The sequence below is a fragment of the Delphinapterus leucas genome, chromosome 2 (genome assembly GCF_059928025.1).
Source record: "Delphinapterus leucas isolate spDelLeu-1000000601 "Yukka" chromosome 2, BTC_Dleu_Yukka2, whole genome shotgun sequence".
Classification (NCBI taxonomy): domain Eukaryota; kingdom Metazoa; phylum Chordata; class Mammalia; order Artiodactyla; family Monodontidae; genus Delphinapterus; species Delphinapterus leucas.
The window spans coordinates 96,679,915-96,699,013 of record NC_143130.1 but is presented as its reverse complement, the minus strand read 5'-3'; the positions used below and the strand labels follow the sequence as shown (position 1 = coordinate 96,699,013).

The 19,099-nt window shown below is 40.5% G+C and overlaps 1 protein-coding gene across 13 annotated transcripts in view; it reads left to right on the top strand.

The window, feature by feature from the left end:
• The first annotated feature begins 6,137 nt into the window (after positions 1–6,137).
• Positions 6,138–19,099, top strand: part of MGA (MAX dimerization protein MGA) — a 155,675-nt gene continuing 142,713 nt past the window's right edge. For 10 of the 13 annotated variants that reach the window (XM_022587399.2, XM_089905020.1, XM_089904997.1 and 7 more), the window contains exon 1: positions 6,138–7,568. The gene's annotated coding sequence lies outside the window, so the exon portion shown is untranslated. The remainder of the gene's footprint in view (positions 7,569–19,099) is intronic. The other 3 variants (XM_089905021.1, XM_089905023.1, XM_089905024.1) reach the window with 1 other exon arrangement.

The window sequence follows — 19,099 nt, the reverse complement described above, 5'->3', positions numbered from 1 at the left end:
GGCAGGACAGGAATAAATATGCAGACGTAGAGAATGGACTTGAGGACATGGGGAAGGGGAAGGGGAAGCTGGGATGAAGTGAGAAAGTGGCATGGACATATATACACTACCAAATGTAAAATAGATGGCTAGTGGGAAGCAGCCACATAGCACAGGGAGATCAGCTTGGTGCTTTGTGACCTCCTAGAGGGGTGGGATAGGGAGGATGGGAGGAAGATGCAAGAGGGAGGAGATATGGGGATATATGTATATTTGTAGCTGATTCATTTTGTTATAAAGCAGAAACTAACACATCATTGTAAAGCAATTATACTCCAATAAAGATGTTAAAAAAAAAAATAAAGCTGCACAGCCAAAAAAAACCCCACAAAAGCAGCTAAGTTGCGAAGTTTGGGGGTAATTTGTTGTACAGTGATAGATAACTAATGTACGTGCCAAGGTAATTTGAAGGAGAAAAAATAGTCTTTAACAAATAGTGTTGGATAAATTTAATATCCTTATGGATAAAAGTGAACCTCAACCCCTACCTCACACCATACACTTTTTTTTTTAACTTTTATATATTTATTTATTTGGCTGCACCGGGTCTTAGTTGTGGCATGCAGGATCTTCGTTGCTGCGTGCGGGATCTTTGTTGCCACACGTGGATTCTTTAGTTGTGGCATGCGAACTTTTAGTTGCAGCCTGTGGGATCTAGTTCCCTGATAAGCATAAGCCCTTCAACTATATCTTTTTCAAAATTGTTTTGACTATTGTAAGTCCTTAGGACTATTCTAAGTCCTAAGCCTGGACTGAATCCCGGCCCCATGCATTGGGAGCATGGCGTCTTAGCCACTGGACCACTAGGGAAGTCCCCATACACTGGTATTAATTTGAGGTAGATATTAGACTAAAATGTAAAAGCTAAAACTATAAAACTTCTTCCCAAAACACAGAAGACAATCTTAATAAATTGGGGTGGGCAAGGGCATTTGGACAAGATACAATAGTGTTAACCATAAAAAAAAGTTTGATAAGTTGGACTTTATCAATAGTTTTTAAGTGGAAACATTGTATTATGAGATCTGTGCTTCCGAAAAGATAAATGTGAGAGCGGTGTGGAGAACTGTCTCTCTATCTGTTTCTCTCTCTCTCACAAAAATACTCTATACTAGTAACTGTTAGAAGTAGCCAAGTCCAATAAAGTTGAAATGGTAAATAAGTATCAGAAATGTTAGTCTTAACTTACGTATTCATTCATTATTTCATTCAGTCAACAGTTATCTGCTGTCTTTTAAAAAAATTGTAGTAATATGTATATAACATAAAATTTACAATCTTAACTTTTTTTAAAATTTTTAATTGTTGGCTGCGTTGGGTCTTGGCTGCTGCGTGTGGGCTTTCTCTAGTTGTGGCGAGTGGGGGCTACTCTTCGTTGTGGTGCGTGGGCTTCTCATTGTGGTGGCTTCTCTTGTTGCAGAGCATGCGCTCTAGGCGCGAGGGCTTCACGCGGGCTCAGTAGTTGTGGCTTGTGAGTTCTAGAGTGCAGGCTCAGTAGTTGTGGCGCATGGGCTTAGTTGCTCCATGGCACATGAGATCTTCCCGGACCAGGGCTCGAACCTGTGTTCCCTGCATTGCCAGGTTGATTCTTAACCACTGCACCACCAGGGAAGTCCCAATCTTAACCATTTTTAAGTTACAGTTCAGTAGTGTTAAGCACATTCATATTGTTGTGCAAGCTCCAGAATTCTTTTCATCTTGCCAAACTGTAACACTATACCCTTTAAACAATTTCCCATCCCCCCTTCCCTCCAACCCCTGGAAACCGCCATTCTACTTTCTGTCTCTATGAATTTGACTACTCTATATACCTCATATAAGTGGAAACATAAAGTGTCTGTCTTTTTGTGACTGGCTTTTTTTCATGTAGCATAATATCCTCAACATTCATCTTTGTTGTAGCATGTGTCAGATTTTCCATCATTTTTTAAGGCTGAATAATATTCCACTGTATGTATATATCACATTTTCCTTATCCATTCATCTGTCCACGGGCACTTGGGTTGTTTCGACCTCTTGGCTATTCTAAATAGTGCTGCTATGAACATGGGTGTACAAATATCTCTTCAAGACCCTACTTTCAATTCTTTTGAATTGCTGGATTACAGGGTAATATATTTTTAGTTATTTTAGGAACTGCCATACTAATTTCTATAGTGGCTGCACCATTTAAAACCACCAACAACACACAAGTTCCAATTTTTCCACATCCTTGCCAACACTTGTTATTTTCTTCTTTTTTTTTTAAGTAGTAGCTGTTGTAAGAGGTGTGAGGTGGTATCTCATTGTGGGTTTTTATTTATTTATTTATTTAATTTATTTGGTTGCACTGGGTCTCAGTTGCATCAGGCAGCCTCCTTCTAGTTACAGCTCGCATGCTCCTTATTTGCAGCATGTATGTGGGATCTAGTTCCCCAGCCAGGGATTGAACCCAGGCCCCCTGCATTGGGAGAGCAGAGTCTCAACCACTGCACCACCAGGGAAGTCCCTCTCATTGTGGTTTTAACTTGCAGTTCTCTAAAGATTAGTGATGGTGAGCATATTTTCATGTGCTAATTGGTCATCTGTACATCTTTGGAGAAGTATTTATTCAAATCCTTTACCTATTTTTAAATTGAGGTTTTTTTGGTTTTGTTTTGTTTTGTTGTTGTTGAGTTGTAGGAGTTCTTTATATATTCTGGATATTAAAAGATATACAGTTTGCAAATACATTCTCCCTGTCTTTTATGTGCCAGATACTGTTCCAGACATTGAGAATAGAGAGGAGGGCTCTACTCTTATGAAGTTTACATTCTCTTGGGTAGAGGCAGGAGGGAAACAATAAATCAAATAAGTAAGGTAATGAGAAAGCCCCATAAAGAAAATAAAACGGGGTGATAAAATACATGTGACTGGTAGATGGAGGGAGTCTACTTTAGATAAGGTAGTCAGTTAAGACCTTTCTTTTAGAGTGTGACATTAGAGCTGATGAGAACCATTCAGAAGGATCCATCCACATGGATTTCATCCCAGGCTGAAGGCACAATCATCTTGAAGGACATAAAGTGGGTGTGATAATAATGATCAAGAGATCATTATTATCATAAAACCACAAAATCATAAGTAGGCAAGGGCCAGATCCGTTAGGGTTCATAGGCCGATGTAAAGAATGTGGATTTTACCTTAAGTGCAATATGAAACATTGGTTGGTTCCAAGCAGAGGATCATAATATCTCACTAATATTTTTAAAAGATAGCTTTGGCTGGTCTATGAAGAATGGATCATATAGTGAGGGGAGATGAAAAGCAAGGTTCTAATGAATGTTCTTTCTTCAGGCTCTTCTTGTACATCACCCTCAGGCAGTTGTCCCCTCATGCTGCTAGAGTCTTCTACTCTGTTTCTAAATTTGTATCACATGGTGGACATTGGCAATTGAAGTCTTCCTTAACAAAATGGAATTTGGTCACCTGTAGTAATTTCCTCCATTTCTGTATGATTCAGTGTGGCTATATTATGTGTGGTAACTGATGATCCCAAATCTCAGTGTCTGAAAACTACATAAGTTATTTTTTGCTCATGCTACATATTCACTGCTAGTTGGTTAGGGGTCTCTGCTCTTGTCATCCCTATTATGGGATCAAGGCTGACAGAGTGACCACCAGTTGGAACATTGCTAGTAGCTGTGGCAGAAGGAAAGAGAAAATGGCTGAATTGCATGCTGGCATTTAAAGCTTCTTCTGAGAAGTGATACATGTCACTTCCACTCACATTTCATTGCCAAAGAAAGTCATGTAGTCATTCCTAACTTTATAGGAGCAAGGAAGAGCAATTATATTGATATCATGTTCCTGGAAGTTGGGAGAACCAGAAATATTTGAGAATAGCGTGTAAGTGTGAACAACTACTTCCAAGATCACTACTAATACTTTTTGGCACTCAGTAAAATATCTCTTCAAAACTTCTAGTAAATAGATATATTAAAAAAATATTTCACTCATCCTTACTAAGAGCATTCACTGTGTAGGACATTATAGATTTATTATTTATTTATTTTTTTGGCTGCGTTGGGTCTTCACTGCTGTGCGTGGGCTTTCTCTAGTTGCGGTGAGCGGGGGCTACTCTTCGTTGTGGTGTGCGGGCTTCTCATTGTGGTGGCTTCTCTTGTTGTGGAGCACGGGCTCTAGGCGCGCGGGCTTCAGTAGTTGTGGCTGGCAGGCTCTAGAGCACAGGCTCAGTAGTTGTGGCTGGCGGGCTCTAGAGCGCAGGCTCAGTAGTTGCGGCTGGCGGGCTCTAGAGTGCGGGCTTCAGTAGTTGTGGCTTGCGGGCTCTAGAGCACAGGCTCAGTAGTTGTGGCGCATGGGCTTAGTTGCTCCACAGCATTTGGGATCTTCCAGGACCAGGGCTCAAACCCATGTCCCCTGCACTGGCAGGCGGATTCTTAATCACCGTGCCACCAGGGAAGCCCTATGTAGGGCATTATAAACCTTTTATTAGTCTATTGTAAAACAATATAGATGACAAGTTTTGTATTCTGAAATCAAATTTAACAGGCTATTATCATTATAATGAAATATTCATATGCTTGTATTTGTAGGATCTCTTAGAGATAAGGGTCGAACTAATGCAGTGGTTGAAGAAATGGAAAGTAGGGGGTGACCTCAAAAAAATGTTAAGGTGTTTGAAGCAATGTAATTTTATGACTAAAAAAGTGGAAAGTAGATGGGAAGGACCAAGGAGGATAGGGAGGTTTCCTACACTGGGAGGCTTATTGGAATGGTGGTGTCATTGCCTATTTAAGGGAATACAGTAGTAGCTGGTGTGTGGTGTGAAGAGACAATTAGTTTGACTTTTGAAATACTGAATTTCAGATGTCTACCGGAAGCTCTGCTCTAGGTAAACCTCCCTTTGCTAGGAATGGATAAGGGCAGGAGAGGAGACTGGGAAGGGAGAGTCTAAAACATTGTGTTACGTAAGTGAAGGGAGAGTGAGGTTTTTTTTTTTTTCCAAATCTTTTTTTTCTTCTTTTTCAAATTTATTTATTTATTTTTGGCTGTGGCAGGTCTTCATTGCTGTGCATGGGCTTTCTCTAGTTGTGGCGAGCAGGGGCTACTCTTTGTTGTGGTACCGGCTTCTCATTGCAGTGGGTTCTCTTGCTACGGAGCAGAGGCTCTAGGTGCGCAGGCTTCAGTAGTTGCAGCGTGCGGGCTCAGTAGTTGTGGCTCGCGGGCTCTAGAGCACAGGCTCAGTAGTTGTGGCACACGGGCTTAGTTGCTCCGCGACATGTGGGATCTTCCTGGAACAGGGATCGAACCCACGTCCCCTGCATTGGCAGGCGGATTCTTAACCACTGCACCACCAGGGAAGTCCAACTCTGAGGTATTTAAATGTAAACAATTTTTAACCTTCTTCAAGTGCAGGCACACATGCCCCCTCCACCCTCTAAGCATCTCTGTATTATCATTATTTTACTTCAATAATGTCTACAGTTCAGCATTTTAACATGACATGTTAAGATGAAAGAAACCCCTTGAAATGAAGGTGAGAGATAATGTAACAATATGTACCAAGAGATGGGCAACAGAAACGAAGGAATCTAAAAAAGATCTGCAGTGTAACAATCTGTTAGTGTGCCTCTAGCACTGTCTAGGGGAGAAACAGACTAGTGGAGAAAAAAGGATTCAAGAATATGTTGTATTGGACAGAATACAGGATGCTGGTTAAAATACAACCTTTACCACTAACTAGTACTCACATCTACATAGTGCCTCCTATTCACCAGGGACTGTGACAGGTGTTCTAAGTATTTTTATCTTGGAATCATTATGAAAATCCAAAAGCTAGGTTTGTTGGCCCCAAACTGAAGTTAAAGGAACTGAGGATTAAAATGTTAAAAAACCTGTTCAAGGTCAAAGTACAGAAAGTGGAGAATTGCAAGTTCACCCGTATGGGTCTTATTTCAAGGCCAAGGCTCTTTCCACTATAGCCAATAGACCCCAACCTAGTTGTGCATCACAATTGCCTGGAGAACATCAAAACACGTTTTCTGGTTTCCCACTAAAGATTGTCTCAGAAGATAGTTATATTAGTATAGTACTTTTCTCTCAGGGTTGTTGTTAGGATTAAATGTAATAAAGTATATTGCACTGTTTGATAAACTACAAGTTTAACATAGTCTTCTAATTTAATGATTTTATTATACGTGATTGTCTAATTCCCTTTCTTTTGATTTTATGGTCAGAAAATAATTTTCTGATAAGTAATTAGGCTTACCAAGTGCCTTGAAACCAGAAAAGGGTGCCCAGAAAGATGTATTTTGGCTTGATAACCACATTATAAATTAACACATTTAATTTCTAGCTTATAAATCAGCATTCTTGTGAGTCTGACCAGCGCTAGTCAAATTCCCCCAGTTTAATCATCCCTTTGTTAACAGAAAAAACAAAGTTTTGAAATCAGCAAAGCTGACGAATGGAGTTAGAGCAGAACACATAGTTTTAATTGGGAGTAGAATATCAGGTTTTTGTCCTGGAGGTCGGTTTTGTGAATACGTTACAAAATTAACTCATTCTAATGCAAGACCACCTTTTCTCAGCGTTAGTAGTTTTTCTTGGTTCCAACACATCATAGCTAGATTATGCTGAACCAGAATGTAGTAGGGCTACAACTCCTGTCCCTTTAAAAAGCCTCCTCCTCTTCTCACCTCCACTTTCCCCAACAATAGCAGTATGTTTACCAAGAAAGGTCTGGTCTTCTATCCCCAAACAAATTCTAAAGCATTATTTATACTTGCGAGTAGGGTTTGTAGTACGTTGTATTTAAATTAGCATTCTTCCCCTCCCCACCACGAACTTCTGAGTTTGCTTGTAGGCAAAGACCCCCGCCCTTTTTTTTTGCAATATTCAAAAAGGCACTCAGCAGGCACTTACTAAATGCATGCTCCTTGAAGAAAAGTTAAGCGGTTTCCCTAAAACCACACAGATCAAAGGAGTGGGGGAAGGGGGGACTCAAAAGTGCCTGTTACACCCAGTCACACTCCCATAATTACCGGAACCGCCTCCATCCCAGCCGTAGGACAGGGCTTTCAACGGGACAAGAAAGGAACACAAGGGAGGTGAGAGCCAGGAAATCGGGAGAGGTGCCTCTCCCGGCATGCTCTGCAACACACTGAGGGGCGCCAGAAATATCCCGGCGTGCATCGGGGAGCGCCCAAGGGCGATGGTTCCCGGCTCCTAGAGGGGCACGCGAAGTTAAAGCGGTAGGTGTGAGCTTACTTAGTTTTGAGACCCCCGCTTCCTCGTTTCCCCTTTAGGAACGTAATCCCATAACGGCTGAAAATGAGGCCCTCTTAACTACCCTCCCTTTCCGCGTGCGAACGACTTTCGGCGCCGCTTCGAGCACGGTGCCAGGTGATTAGTGGTTAGGGGCGGGCCTGAGCCGATCACATGACCAAACCTGGCCGCCAATGACTAGCCGGGTGGTCCAGCAGCGCGAGGATTCCCGGACCCGTGAGCGGAGCGGCGCGTGGGCTCGCTCCGGTCGGCTCTGGCAGGTACGCGCAGGCGCCCTGGTTGCCACGCGCCCCGTCTGTCCCCACGCGCCCAGCGGCGCGTACTTGGCGCGAGGTGTTAAGAGTCTGTCTGGTTGTTTTTGTGGGTGGGGGGGAAGGAGAGGGTGGGGGGGCGATGGCGTCACGTGGACGCCACAGCCAATCGCACTCCGAGGCGCACCCACAGCTTTCCCCGGCGCCCCGGGGTGCGACGTGTTCAGTGAGGTTCGGCTCTGCCCTGCAGGTCCCAGTACTCTTTCGAAGCGCGTGTGCGGCCTGTAAAGTCTGGCCGCGGGTTTTCGTGGCGTCCTGCTCCACTGTGAGCACGGACGACAAGTTCTCGGCAAAATGGCTGCTGGAAAGAGTCGCCTAGCAGGGGGAGCGCTGGGGCCGCGTGAAGGTCACATGACGAGGTTGGCAGCGCGTGCTGCTGGCGCGGGGAAGGGGGGAGGGTGGAAGGGGGGAGGGTGGAGGGTGGAGGGTGGAGGGTGGGAGGGGAGAGGCGTGGCCAGTCATGTGCTCTCGGCTGCACCAAGGGGTTTTCGAGCGCCTTTGCTTTGGCCGGACTGGCTGCTTTTACTCCTCCCACCTCGAAGCGTGGCACCCGTTGGTGAGAAGCTGTGTGGTGTGGTGGAATGAGTAGGGTTCTGGGAACGAGGAGACCTCGGGTGTAGGCCTTTGGCTACTTTTGCGGTTAGCAAGTCATGTTGCCACTCTTGGCCTCTATTTTCTCGTATTTTAGCTCTGTATAGGAGGTTTTTTTTTTTTAAGGCCCTTAAAAGGTGTATGACCTGTACCTCATCCCAATGTCATGCTGATAGCAAAATAATTAAAAACGAACAGGTCATTAATAATCATGAGACAAGGCGGTCTCCCCACAGGAGAAAACCCACAACAATCCCCCTTCCTCCATCATTACAGGAAACTTGATTTAGGTAACTTGTTATAATATTCTGGGCATGTCTGTCCATATTTAGCAGTAGGATTTATACTCTGTACCTGCCCACTATCTCATTTGAAAAGTATTCTGTCTTTAGACGTCTAGTCCCTATGTGTTTTCCTGGAAAGAAATCAAGAGATAAGTAGTATTGTCATAACTGTGGAGATGGGGAAATAAAAGGAGTTAGAGGGCACATGCTCATGCTCCATAACGCTAACTAGAAAGAAGTCTTATGAACTTGGTGGGCCAATTTTTTGAGGCTTCCTGCTACCAGCCTTTGGTGTTTTTCATAGTTCTCAGCTTCCAGTTTCACCTCTTCATTTTACCAAGGGTCAAGGCCTTAGTGAAATGAAGCAGGCATAAATTATGTATTTTTCATATCATTGCTTATGCTTTATAGTACCCTTTGATGTATCTTAAAGAGCCTTTGAATTTTGTGGGAGTACAATCTGGAAAACATTTATTGAGCAATCATAATAATAGTTGTCACTTTTGAACAATTATAATAATAGTTAACATCTTTCTAGCGTAGTACTTTATATGTCTTAATTGATTTAGTTCTCGTAACAAACCTGTGTTAATTACTATTATCTCCATTTTACCAATGAAGGAAACAGCAACAGAGAGATTAAGTAACTTGTACAAGGTCATATGACTGATAATTTACATAATTCCAACCAGTATTCCTTTTGAAAACTTGACATAATGATTCTAAATTTCATTTGGAAGAATGAACTTATAAAGTACAAAAATTTTTGAAAGATGAAAGTTAAAGGGGGGGACTTGTACTAGTGAATATACAAATAAAGCTATGATAATACAATAAGTGGTAACTCTGGAATAGACAGAGCAGTGGGACAGAATAATAAATCTAGAAATATATAAGACTATTTAGTAGTATACAGGTGGCATTTCATGTTGAGAAAGAATTTTGAAATTGTGTTGGAATAATTGGCTAATCATTTGAAAAAAATAAAATGGAATCCTACCTTAAAATGTAAATAAACTAAAATCTGGGTGAATTAAATATAAAATATGAAGTCAAAGTTATGCTTTCAAAACAAAAATGGGTGAACAGTTTTCTAATCTTGGCACAGGATGAGCTGTTCTAAGCATGATTGCAAAGGCAGATGGATAGAATTATTACGTAAAACAACCCGTAGTTGGCAACAACACCATCAAGTTAAAAGACAAATTTACTCATTTAGTATTCATTTGACATATTTATTGAGTGTGTACGATGTGACATGCAGTTTTTCAGGTGTAGGGGATCCAATGATAAGTAAAGCCAGGCAAAATGTGGGAAAAAAAATTTGCACCACGTGTTGGACCCAGAAGGTTAATGACATGAGTATCCAACAGATTGTCAAAAGACCTGAATAGGTAGATCACATGCATAGAGAAATAAAAATAACTAATAAAGATAAAAATACATTCTTTTCCACTTATAAGCAAATAACACAAAACAACACCCCCCCCAGCAAATTAGCATACATGTGTTAAAATATTAATATCTAGTATTGGCATAGGAGTGGGGAAATTGGCACATTCATACACTGCTGTTGGTGGATATTTACATTTGAACATCCTTTCTGGAGAACATTTTGACTATATTTATTGAAAGCATTAGTAACCTATATGTCCTTTCACTCAGCTGCTCCTCTTCTTTATTAAGGCACTAATTGGTAAGTTTGCAAAAATGTTCATTAAGAGTTGTCTTCTTTTTTTTTGGCTGTGCCGTGTGGCATACGGGATCTTAGTTCCCTGACCAGGGATGGATCAATGCCCCCTGCATTGGGAGCGTGGAGTCTTAACCACTGGACCACCAGGGAAGTCCCTGTAGTATTTTTTTATAGTAGCAAAAAACTGGAAAAACTTAAGTGTTAAATAATGGGGGATTGGTTAAATAAATAAGATGCCTTCATAGAGGGTCATACTTTGTAGCTAGTAGACATGATAGCGATTTCTAGTAATGACTTGGAAAGCACATTATATATATTGTTAAGTGTAAAAAGCAGGTTATAAAATGATGTGCAGTGTGATCACATTTTTGTAGCAATATACCTCTATGTGTCTGTTTACATAGAAATCTAAAATGGTATATATCAAACATAAACTAACGGTGATTTTACTTGAATGGTAGGATTTTTGGATGAATTTAATAAAAAAAAACTTGTTATTTTTTGGAACAGTTATAGGTTTATAGAAAAATTGCAGAGACAGTATAGAGAGTTTCCAAATACCCAGCACCTAGTTTTCCCTATTATTAACATGTTATGTTAGTATGGTATATGCGTTGTAATTGATGAAGCAAGATACATGATTATGAACTAAAGTACATAATTTAATCAGATTTCTTTAGTTTTTATCTAATACCCTTTTTCTATTCCAGAATCCTATCTAGGATACCACAATACTTTTTTTAAAATGTACTAATGCTTTGTTGGTGGGTGATATTACAGGGAAGAAGGTGTCAGGGGAAAAAGGAAGTGAGGTAGGGAAAAAGTAAAAACAAATATAAGGCATGTGTGACCCAGATGGCCATAGCTTCGCAAACAAAGCTGGCTGCCTGATCTTCCAAGGCATCTCCAGAGAGTTCATATGAAGCTCTTGCCTCTCAGAACCTTCCGTTACACAACCACAATACTTTTAGCTCTCTTAGGATCCTCTTGGCTGTGATAATTTCTTAGACTTTTGTTTTTGATGACCTTGATAATTTTGAGGAGTACTGGTCAGATGTCCCTGAGTTGGGATTTGATGTTTTTTTCATTATTAGACTGGGGTTAGAGTACATACTATCAACATGACTTGTCACTCTTGATGTTGACCTTGATCACCTGCCTGTGAATTTGGTTTTTAAATGTTTGCTTTTCTGTAATTTCTGTTTTTAAAAATAATCTGTTACTTGTTTTTGGTATAACAAAAAGTATTTGTTATAATACTCTGGGCATGTCTGTCCATCTTTATCAATAGCATTTATAGTAAACAGTACATTGATAAGCTAATAATATAGAAAGATGATAATAGAAGTTACAGTCAAAGAAAAAATAACTGGCCAAATTGCTGGAAGGGCTAATTATAGAAAGGAATTAAAGGCATTAGTACAGTATAGCTTGTTTTAACAGTCTTTAAACTGTTTTAGGAAGAACAGCCTGGTAACCATGAATTATGCATAACAGGATGAAAATATAAATAAGATAGATGAGGCCTATTAGGTAAATTCATTCATTCAACAACAAATAATTAATGAGACCTACTGTATATTATACCAGGTGTAGGGATTGAGCAGTGAATAAGACAATGTCTTATTTATAATGGGAATTTATAGTCTAGTAGATAGACAATAAAGTAATAAATAATATGATTTCAGATATTGTCAAAGTGCTGTGAATAAAATAATACTATTGGATAGAGAGTGGTGGTGGTAGGCTTGGTGGTTCTTTTACATAGGTCACGAGGTAAGGATTTTCTGAGGTAACATTTGAGGATAAAGAGACCTGAATGATAAGGAGCAAGCCATGCTAACATGTGGAGCATTTCAAGCAGCGGGAATACTAATGCAAAGATTCTGGGGCAAGAATCAGTTTGGGATTTTTCAAGGAAGTGCAGGAAGGCTAGTGTGCTAGAGTTTGGAGACTGCTGCAGTGTTAATTGGTGGTGGTGGCTGTGGTAGGGTAGGGTAGCAGGAAATGACACTGGGAAGCTGGTGGGTCTCAGATGGTATAGAGCCTTGTAGACCAGAAGGGCTTTGTATTTTATTCTAAGTGTGGTGGGATCCATTGGACAGTTTTAGGAAGAAAAATTATACAATATAATTTATGTTTTAAAAAGATTACTTTGACTACTGTAGAGGAAAGAGGGGCAGCAGGAGACCATTCAGGAAGCCATTGGAATGGTATGATGAAGTATGGTGGCTTTGGGTCAGGGAGGCAGTGATGGGGACAGTGAGAAGGGGTTGGATTCAGGGTATATGTGGAAGGTAGAACCAATAGAATTTGCTGATAGATTAGTTGTGAGAGGTGAAAGAAAAAGAGGGATCAAAGATTATTGCAAGGTTTTTAGCTAGAGCAACTAGTGCCAGGTAGAGAGATGGAAAACTGGAAGGAGCTAGTTTGGGGTTTAAAATGAACAGTTTAGTTGGATACGTTGAATTTGAGATGCTCACTGGTTATCCAGGAATAGATAGTTGATTGTTCAGTCTAGAGCCTGGAGTCAAAGTCATGGCTGTGAATATACATTTGGGATGTCATCAATACATAGCTGGTGTTTAAAAACCTGGGTCTGGTGAGAAGAGGGCCAGTGACTGAGCCCTGAGACTAAGCTGAAAGCATGGACAGAGGAATAAGTCACATTTAGATTTCTTTTGTATCTGCATCAGCACAGTATTTACTGTGTCTATATGGTGTTATATTAAATAAAGCCTTTGAGATGGTTGTAATGTACCTTAGGCTCTTCCTGCTACATAAACTGATTCTTCAGGCTTTTGTGTCTGTCCTACTTGAAGATTTCTACCTTCTCTACGTTACCTGGGGGCATAAACTCCAAATTTCATAGTTTAGCATACCAGACCTATCATTGTTGAACTCTACCCTACCTTTCTCTCTTTATCCTCTTTCCTCTTTATCATTCCTGTCATGCCCAACATGTTCCGCATGTGTATAGCCCTCTATTTGCCTAGAATCCTCTTTTCTACCCCTCTTCCTGCTTGTTGCCTCAAACTCCTACTCAGTCTTCAATGTCTAGCTTAAATTTGCTATATAATTTCCCCAGATTTCCACAGATAGAAGTTGGCTCTTCCATGCACAGTACTTCCTCAGCTCTGTTGTTGGTACTTTAATTTATAGCAGAATATAAAGTTGGTTGATTTTTTTTTAAACTTTGAAAGACATTTATTTATTTTTAAAATTAATTAATTTATTTTTGGCTGCGTTGGGTCTTCATTGCTGTGCATGGGCTTTCTTTAGTTGCGGCAAGCGGGGGTTATTCTTCGTTGCGGTGCGCGGGCTTCTCATTGAGGTGGCTTCTCTTGTTGTGGAGCATGGGCTCTAGGTGCACGGGCTTCAGTAGTTGTGGCTCGTGGGCTCAGTAGTTGTGGCTCGCGGGCTTTAGAGCTCAGTCTCAGTAGTTGTGGCGCACAGGCTTAGTTGCTCTATGGCATGTGGGATCTTCCCAGACCAGAGCTTGAACCCATGTCCCCTGCATTGGCACGTGGATTCTTAACCACTGCGCCACCAGGGAAGCCCCAAGTTGGTTGATTTTGATTCATTTATTTCCCCAGTGCTTGGTATGCCCAATCTAATGCTTTGAAGAAGTTTAGAAGTTTTGTTTTGGCGAAAGAGAGTAAATAACTAAAACTAGATCTTATAATACTAGATGTTATAATATACAATCATATGGATCATTAGCTGAGATATTTAGATATTTTTTATGGCTTTATGAGTTGTTGGTTTTAATGATATTTATTGTGATGGAATTTAGCCAGTACAAAGTTTAATGAAATGATGTCAGTTAGGAGTCTTAGTTCAGAGACATTTTAGGAATGGTTTAATCTCTAGAGTTGAATAATGCTTATTCTTTGGAGGCAAGCTATTATATAATAAACTTTTCCTCCACTTTGCCCACTTTCCCACCCACCTTCTCAGGAGTCAGGAATTCTATTTTAACATTACACATGTTCTTTGAGCTCTTTGCTAGAGGAGAAACCTAATGCAATAAATCCAGTAGAATTAGCAGTACTCAGCCCAGAAATGTCCTTTTAATTGTTGCACAGAGAGAGGCTTAATGGTGTGTATTGTAGGTGTGAGGGTTTCAGTCTGTGAACTCAAGTAGGGTTAATTATTTTGTCATTCAATTGTAAGCATGTATTGAGCACCCATCATATATGGGCACTGTATGAGGTGCTGTGGGGGACACACAAAAGAAGTAAAAGTCATGGTTCTCTGCACACGAATCCCTGACAATTTAGTCAAGGAACTGAAACATAACATTAAAAAGGAATTTAATCTTAACAAGCAGTATATCAGTAAGTGCAAAGTACTGTGGTATAAATCAAAGACTTTGCATTTCTTAAGCCCATAATTATATTCTCAGAGCTATACGCAGTCTTATCTTGCATCAGTTTTCAACATTTTGACCTGACTTGCAAGCTCTGCATTTTCACTTGTCCTTTAATATTTTTAGTTTCAAAAAGATACTATTGATTTGACTCTTAAAAAACATTTTTTTTTAAGTTAGTAAATCTTTTTTTTTAAAATTAATTTATTTATTGGGCTTTGCTGTGTCTTAGTTGCGGCACGTGGGATCTTTAATTGCGGCATGTGTTCCCCGACCAGGGATGGAACCTGGGCCCCCTGCATTGGGAACATGGAATCTTAGCCACTGGACCACCAGGGAATCCCTGATTTGACTCTTTGATGTGTTGAAAGCCCTGTATAGGAAAAGAGTGCCCTGCCAGTACATTGCTTTCCAACATTTTATTCCTTCACGTCTGTAAAGCAAATAGGTAATTTGAAAAGGTGGAATGCCATTTAGTCTTTACAAGTGTGATAGATATAGTTTTGCTGTGTGTAGGTTTTCTTAGACATATTTTCTCCTACCTGAGGCTGTGGGGGTTGGGCGGTGGGGGGAGGGTAGAAGAGTATAGAACCTAGAGAAGAAATTGTGTGTGTGTATGAATATGAGTTTAAAAGCACTTATTTTGGGATTTGGATTATAAAAGCAGTTTTCTTTTCATTTGAGAAGATATGAAAAACATAGATAAGCACAAAGAAGAAATAAAAATACGCTAACTCCCACTGTTAACCTTATTGGTATGCTTCTAGGCTTTTTTTTTTTATTAGCAAGTTTTGTTTTTTAATAAATAAAATGAATAGTTCAGCTACCTTTAGAAATGAGTAGATAATTGTCTTTACGTAAGGTGGATCTAATCAGATTACTCTCAATAAAATTCTTTGGTAGCTTCTCATAATAAATGGAATCAAGTTGAGGCAAGTTCAGATTCTTTAGCCTAGTACATACAGCCCTTTACCTTACAGCTTATCTCATTTACCATGTGTCTCCCTCATACACATCTTTGTTCTATCCATACTACACGTACTACTTGCAGGACTCTAGACCAGGGGTTGGTAGACTTTTTCTGTAAAGGGCCAGATAATAAATATTTTAAGCTTTGTGGGCCTTACTGTTTTTGTCAACAACTACTCACCTGTGCTGTGGTAGCATGAAGGCAGCTATCGACAGTATGTAAATGAATGATCATGGCTGTGTGCAGGGAAACTTTATGGACACTAAAATTTGAATTTCATGTAATTTTTGCATGTCATAAAATTTTATTTCAACCGTTAAAGAATGTAAAAAGCATTCTTAGTTTGTGGGCTATATAAAAAAAGATGGCAGGACATGGCCTATGGGGTTGTAGTTTGCTGACCCCTGTTCTAGACTGCCACGATTTCTGTATCTCTGCCTTTATTCACTGTTCCTCACCTCCATTTCTTTCCCTAGTATGACTGTCTTGTTTAGAACTCATTTTAGATGTCATAGTCTCAGGGAAGTTAGAATTTTTTACATCTTTTTCTGGTGATAGAAGTGCTATTCAAACCTCTATCACTATATTTATTTGACTGTATTTTAAAAAATTATAGTAAAATACGTATAATATAAAATGTACTGTTTTAACCATTTTTAAGTGTACAGTTCTTTGGCACTAAGTATTTTCACATTGTTGTGCAGTCATCACCACCATCCATCTCCAGAGTTTTCATCTCTCCAAGCTGAAACTCTGTACCTATAAAATGCTAATTTATCATTCTCCTCTTGCCCTAGTCCCTGGCACACCATTCTGTTTCTGTCTCTGTTAACTTGACTACTGCAGATACCCCACATAAGTGAAATCATACAAAACATTTGTGTTTGTGGAACTGGCTTATTTCACTTAGCCTAATGTCTTCAAGGTTCATCTCTGTTGTACCATGTTTTAGAATTTCCTTTCTTTTTAAGGCTGAATAATATTCCATTATATGTATATACCACATTTTTTGTGTATCCATTCATCTGTTGATGGACATTTGGGTTGTCTCTAGCTTTTGGCTATTGTGAATAATGCTGCTATCAACATGGATGTACAAACATCTCTTCGAGTCTCTGCTTTCAGTTCTTTTGAGTATATATCTAGAAGTAGAATTGCTGGATCATATGGTAATTTTGTATTCAACTTTTTGAGGAACTGCAATGGCTGCATCATTATGACTAAGTTTTTAAATTTTTTCTGTTGTAGTTTTTTTTTTAAATTGGAGTATAATTGCTTTACAATGTTGTGTTAGTTTATGCTATACAATGAAGTGAATCAGCCATATGTATACCTATATCCCTTCCCTCTTGGACCTCCCTCCACCCCCATCCCACCCATCTGGGTCGTCACAGAGCCCAAGCTGAGCTTCCTGTGCTTTATAGCATATTCCCACTAGCTATATATTTTACGTATGGTAGGTATATATGTCAATTCTAATCTCCCAATTTGTCCCACCCTTGCCTTCCCACGCTGTGTCCACATGTCCATTCTCTACTTCTTTGTCTCTATTCCTGCCCTGCAAATAGGTTCATCTGTACCATTTTTCTAGATTCCACATATATGCATTAATTTGATATATGTTTTTTTCTTTCTGGCTTACTTCACTCTGTATGACACACTCTAGGTCCATCCATATCTCTACAAATGACCCAATTTCATTCATTTTTATGGCTGAGTAATATTCCATTGTATATATGTACCACATCTTCTTTATCCATTCATCTGTCGTTGGACATTTAGGTTGTTTCCATGTCCTGGCTATTGTAAACAGTGCTGCAGTGAACATTGGGGTACATGTGTCCTTTTGAATTATGTTTTTTTCAGGGTATATAACCAGTAGTGGGATTGCTGGGTCATATGGTAGTTCTGTTTTTAGGTTTTTAAGGAACCTCCATACCATTTTCCACAGTGGCTGTATCAATTTACATTCCAGCCAACAGTGCAAGAGGGTTCCCTTTTCTCCACACCCTCTCCAGCATTTACTGTTTGTGTATATATATATATTTTTTCAGTTTATTTATTTATTTATTGGCTGCATTGGGTCTTGGTTGCTGCGCGTGGGCTTTCCCTAGTTGCGGCGAGTGGGGGCTACTCTCTGTGATGTGCCAGCTTCTCATCGCAGTGGCTTCTTTTGTTGCGGAGCACGGGCTCTAGGCACGCGGGCTTCAATAGTTGTGGCACGTGGGATCAGTAGTCGTGGCTTGTGGGCTCTAGAGCACAGGCTCAGTAGTTGTGGTGCACGGGCTTAGTTGCTCCACGGCATGTGGGATCTTCCCGGACTAGGGCCCAAACACGTGTCCCCTGCATTGACAGGTGGATTCTTAACCACTACGCCATCAGGGAAGCCCTGTTTGTATTTTTTTTTTTTTTTTGCGGTACGTGGGCCTCTCACTGTTGTGGCCTCTCCCGTGGTGGAGCACAGGCTCTGGACGCGCAGGCTCAGCAGCCGTGGCTCACGGGCCTAGCTGCTCCGCGGCATGTGGGATCTTCCCGGACCGGGGCATGAATCCGTGTCCCCTGCATTGGCAGGCGGACTCTCAACCACTGCGCCACCAGGGAAACCCTCTATATTTTTTTGATGATGGCCATTCTGACCGGTGTGAGGTGATACCTCATTGTAGTTTTGATTTGCATTTCCCTAATAATAAGTGATGTTGAGCATCTTTTCATGTGCCTGTTGGCCATGTGTATGTCTTCTTTGGTGAAATGTCTATTTAGGTCTTCTGCTCATTTTTTAATTGGGTTGTTTTTTTTTTGATGTTGAGCTCCATGAGCCGTTTGTATATTTTGGAGATTAATCCTTTGTCTGTTGCTTCATTTGCAAATATTTTCTCCTATTCTGAGGGTTGTCTTTTTGTCTTGTTTATGGTTTCCTTTGCTATGCAAGAGCTTTTAAGTTTAATTAGGTCCCATTTGTTTATTTTTGTTTTTATTTTCATTAGGAGGTGGGTCAAAAAAGCTCTTGCTGTGATTTATGTCAAACAGTGTTCTTCCTATGTTTTCCTCTAAGAGTTTTATAGTGTCCGGTCTTATATTTAGGTCTTTAATCCATTTTGAGTTTATTTTTATGTATGGTGTTAGGGAGTGTTCTAATTTCATTCTTTTACATGTAGCTGTCCAGTTTTCCCAGCACCACTTTTTTTTTGCAGTATGCGGGCCTCTCACTGTTGTGGCCCCTCCTGTTGCGGAGCACAGGCTCCGGACGTGCAGGCCCAGCGGCCATGGCTCATGGGTCCAGCCACCCCGCGGCATGTGGGATCCCCCCGGACCGGGGCACGAACCCACGTCCCCTGCATTGGCAAGCGGACTCTCAACCACTGCACCACCAGGGAAGCACCCAGCACCACTTATTGAAGAGGCTGTCTTTTCTTCATTGTATGTTCTTGCCTCCTTTGTCATAAATTAGGTGCCCATGTGTGCGTGGGTTTATCTCTGGGCTTTCTGTTTTGTACCATTGATCTATATTTCTGTTTTGGTGCCAGTACCGTACTGTCTTGATTACTGTAGCTTTGTAGTATAGTTTGAAGT